Source organism: Salvelinus namaycush, chromosome 39 (genome assembly GCF_016432855.1).
Source record: "Salvelinus namaycush isolate Seneca chromosome 39, SaNama_1.0, whole genome shotgun sequence".
Classification (NCBI taxonomy): Eukaryota; Metazoa; Chordata; class Actinopteri; order Salmoniformes; family Salmonidae; genus Salvelinus; species Salvelinus namaycush.
This window is the reverse complement of record NC_052345.1, coordinates 16,086,118-16,090,929: the sequence shown is the minus strand read 5'-3', so window position 1 is coordinate 16,090,929 and position 4,812 is coordinate 16,086,118. Positions and strand designations below refer to the sequence as shown.

General features: G+C 38.6%; 1 protein-coding gene across 1 annotated transcript in view; it reads left to right on the top strand.

Annotated features, from left to right (window-relative positions):
• The first annotated feature begins 815 nt into the window (after positions 1-815).
• The window catches only part of LOC120032975 (inactive rhomboid protein 2-like), a 42,333-nt gene continuing 38,336 nt past the window's right edge, over positions 816-4,812 (top strand). Inside the window, exon 1 of the mRNA XM_038979251.1 lies at positions 816-913. The gene's annotated coding sequence lies outside the window, so the exon portion shown is untranslated. The remainder of the gene's footprint in view (positions 914-4,812) is intronic.

The window sequence follows — 4,812 nt, the reverse complement described above, 5'->3', positions numbered from 1 at the left end:
TGTTCATGGTTTCCTTCAACTTTGTTTCATAGACTGCCAGAAGCAACCACTAGATGGTGTTATGAAATCAGATAAGAAAAAAGTCTGTCAGAGCCATGTTTATTTATGACATTTTTACATTTTATTTCAGTGGCATAGATTTAGGAGAGCCAATTCTACAAATGGATAAAGGATTGAGTGTAATCATTCATAAGATTATGAAGAGACTATATTAGAGATTATATTAGCACATTAGATTATAACACTGCAATGCATCTGATTCCGAAAATTTTACCTTTTTAGGAAATTAACCTGTACTTTTACAATAAATCAATGCATTTTATTTAAAACCTTTGGACAGTGTTTCTCTTGATGAGATTCTTCTTCTGGAATTGTGTTAACTCTTGCTTGGGTGGAAATGTCAAAAGAAGTGCTCTCACACTTTTCCTTTCCATATATTACTATAGCAACACAGGTTACTTTCATGTTAGTTTGCTTTAGTTTTTTGGGGAGGTATTGCTTTTGCTGGGAAAGTCTCATGTCCCCCTCATTGCGTCATTTAGGGACATTGTGGTAGGGGTGTCAAGCTTCGGGACTCAAAGAGCAATATTATAAAGTTATATTTATGCCCTATCACAAACAACAATCATGCAAACATAACCAAAATATATACAACTATTACAGTCCATCAGCTACGGACATAACTGTACTATATTAATATTATTACTAAACCATTCTTGACTTCTATGTGTGTTTGTCAGTTATCAGATAGGTTAGGCCTGTCTAGTCTCCGCCCACCTTCGCCGAAATCAGGATATTTGGAGAGAGAAGGAAAGTAACACGTTGGTGCAACATTGTATGAATTTTAGGAACATAACTTGTATCTTATTCTGAGCAACATTGATGAAAGCAACGTATATCTTTTTCCTTACAGGTGAGTAGCCTATTTATCCTCATCCAACATTGAATAGTTTTTTCAAAATGTGTTAATGATCGAAAGTGGGCACAATGTGTGGTTTTTACCAGTCCTCTTGTCGGAGTTTCAGAGAGCGAAACAATAGGGAAAGTGTAGGCGTGAGGAAGTCACATTTAAATGAATTATAAAGTCATTGAACTATTTCAACATTGGAATTGGAATTCTCAAAGGACCGCAAACGACATCATGTTACGCGCGCAGTTAAAATGTGAAAACGTGCGTATTCATATTCCATTGTTGCGCTGCCCAGGAAAAAAACAATTAACTTTAGAGAAATGTGTCAATTCTATCTTCACACAAACCTTCGTTCAACTTCCGTCAAACGCCCGCTAACTGGCGTCACGTTAGAATTCCCATTGGTCTCCCATTTTTCCAGAAATGTGGGAGGGTTTGGTTTGTTGACACGACAGGATACTGTATCGTTTCTTGCTGAATTATGCAGGCTCTCACTGTAACTAAGTATGCAGGTCAACATTGTTAAATAGTTGCTACATCATTTTCTTATCTTGTTGCCAAAGTTATGATATGAATACGCGAACATTCTGTTCGAAAGATGTTTGCCACAGTCACTGACTGTTAACTCGTGTACATTAATCTAACAGTTAACATTTCTTTATAGGGTTAAATAGTGCGAAAGTAATGTGTGAGATGAGTATTATATCTTTATGTAAAGGCTAAAATATCATTTTAACCCAGTCTGAAATGATTGGTATAGCATTAGTAACAACCATTGTTGCAGGGCTGAGAAACTGGTAGACATCTGCAGATAAGTAGTTCAAGATAGGCCTACAATATACAGAACATTCCTCAGTAAGGCAGGCTGTCTTTGAAATGTCTATCATTAGTGCTCTTTTATTCGTTCATGTTTCAAACAATGGAGTCTTACAGATCTCTTCCTTTGAATTATGCGTACTGTAGTGCGTTTCAGAGGGAACAAAGAATAGAATGTTGATAAGCAACCACTGACCCACAACATCTGCATCAGTAGTCTTGAACTGTAAGTTCTGTTACACCACAAGTGCACCTGTTGTCAAGCTAACAAAGTATAGTGGAGCGAAGTGGAACCTATGTAAATGCCTAGGTTGCAGGTTGACACAGTTTTAAAACAGAAAAAGTTAAATGGTCATGGTTGACTGGACTGGGAATCAGAAACAAGGTTGGTTTTCCAGATGAGCAAACATTTAGAAGTGATACAATAGCTAGGTTTTCATCCAATTGTCAACAGATTTTCATGCAAATATTCTAAAAGCTGCATAAAAAATATGCTTCTTTTCCCACCAGAGATGTTTCCATCAAACAGACTTATTGAGGATAAAAATGTGACTTTTGCGGTCAAATTCCCATGTTCCAAAATAAAATGACCATCGCATAATCAACTCTACTGATGGTTTTGTCACAAACTGTTGCATTATATTTCAAAAGTGCCCACTCTGGTCTTGGCTTGTGTGCTCTAGCCAACAGCTTGCACATACAGTGCAGGTAAGATACCTACATGATGAGATTATTATGGATAAGAGCAATATCATTTTTTATCTGTTAAACGGCAGCCAAGCATCGATCATCTTGTCATTAAAATAAGACAGTTGATATTTATTGAAAAGGAGTATCAAGCTCATCACCGTGCACTTTCACCACCCTGTGTTCAGTAATTTACAGTATTTAATCTGTAGCCTAATAAACTGCATGCTTTCCCGGGTCGTAGTGGGAGGACCACACAACATATCATTGTGTAACTCCAAGTTTACTTCCATATGATGGTTATTTAAATACAGTGCATTCAAAAAAACTATTCAGACCCTTTGAATTTTTCTACATTTTGTTACGTTACAGCCTTATTCTAAAATGGATTAAATAAAACATTTTCCTCATCAATCTACACACAATACCCCATAATGACAGAGCGAAAACAGGTTTTTAGAACATTTTGCAAATGTATTAAAAATAAAAAAACAAATACCTTATTTACATTAGTATTCAGACCCTTTGCTATGAGACTCGAAATTGAGATCAGGTGCATACCGTTTCCATTGATCATCCTTGAGATGTTTAAACAACTTGATTGGAGTCCACCTGTGGTAAAATCAATTGATTGGACATTATTTGGAAAAGCACACCTGTCTATATAAGGTCCCACAGTTGACAGTGCATGTCAGAGCAAAAACCAAGCCATGAGGTTGAAAGAATTGTCCGTAGAGCTCCGAGACAGGATTGTGTTGAGGCACAGATCTGGGGAAGGGTACCAAAACATTTCTGCAGCATTGAAGGTCCCCAAAAACACAGTGGCCTCCATCATTCTTAATTGGAAGAAGTTTGGAACCCCCAAGACTCTTCCTAGAGCTGGCCAAACTGAGCAATCAGGGGAGAATGGCCTTGGTCAGGGAGGTGACTAAGAACCCAATGGTCACTCTGACAGAGCTCCAGGGTTCCTCTGTGGAGATGGGAGAACCTACCAGAAGGACAACCATCTCTGCAGCACTCCACCAATCAGGCCTTTATGGTAGAGTGGCCAGACGGAAGCCACTCCTCAGTAAAAGGCGCATGTCAGCACGCTTGGAGTTTGCCAAAAGGCACCTAAAGACTCTCAGACCATGAGAAACAAGATTCTCAGGTCTGATGAAACTAAGATTGAACTCTTTGGCCTGAATGCCAAGTGTCACGTCTGGAGGAAACCTGACACCATCCATACAGTGAAGCATGGTGGTGGCAGCATAATGCTGTGGGGATGTTTTTCAGCGGCAGGGACTGGGAGACTAGTCAGGATCGAGGGAAAGATGAACGGAGCAAGGTACAGAGAGATCCTTGATGAAAACCTGCTCCAGAGCGCTCAGGACCTCGGACTGGGGCGAAGGTTCACCTTCCAACAGGACAATGACACTAAGCACACAGCCAAGACAATGCAGGAGTGGCTTCGGGACAAGTCCTTGAGTGGCCCAGCCAGAGCCCGGACTTGAACCCAATCAAACATCTCTGGAGAGACCTATAGCTGTGCAGCGAGGCTACCCATCCAATCTGACAGAGCTTGAGAGGATCTGCAGAGAAGAATGGGAGAAACTTCCCAAATACAGGTGTGCCAAGCTGTTAGCGTAATACCCAAGAAGACTCGAGGCTGTACGCTGCCAAAGTTGCTTCAACAAAAGTACTGAGTAAAGGGTCTGAATACTTATGTAAATGTGATCTTTCAGTTTCTTATTTTTAATAAATTCTAAAAACCTGTTTTTGCTTTGTCATTATGGGGTATTTTGTGTAGGTTGATGAGTGACAAACACTATTTAATCCATTTTAGAATGTTGTAACAAAATGTGGAAAAGGTTTGATTACTTTCCTAATGCCCTGTATGTGTGGTATGTATGTATGTACAGTGGGCTCCAAAATTACTGGCACCCCTGACTGGCAATGCACAAGTAATGCTTAAACAAATATAAACAATATAATTATAGAGTTAAACTCAAAATACCAACATGTGAGAAATACTGTACTTTATTCATGTTTCAATGGAACCAACGAAAATCATTTATTGATTTAATTAAAAATCAATATGCTCCAAATCAAGGTTTCACAATTAATGGCACCCTTAAAGATTATTGTAACTAACATCTACTAAAATTAAACCACAAATTAAATTCAACTTATTTAAGTTTTTCTAAGTCTTAAGGAACTATATTGAGCCATTTACATCACTTCCTGTTTCACTAGGGTATAAAAATGAGGTAACACACATGCAATATCCCTTTGTCATCCAACACCATGAAGAAAACAAAAGAACTGGCAGTTCAAAAGAAACAGATGGTCGTAGTCCTTCATAAATCTGGTAATGGCTACAAGAAGATCCACAAACGATTGAATATACCACTGAGCAC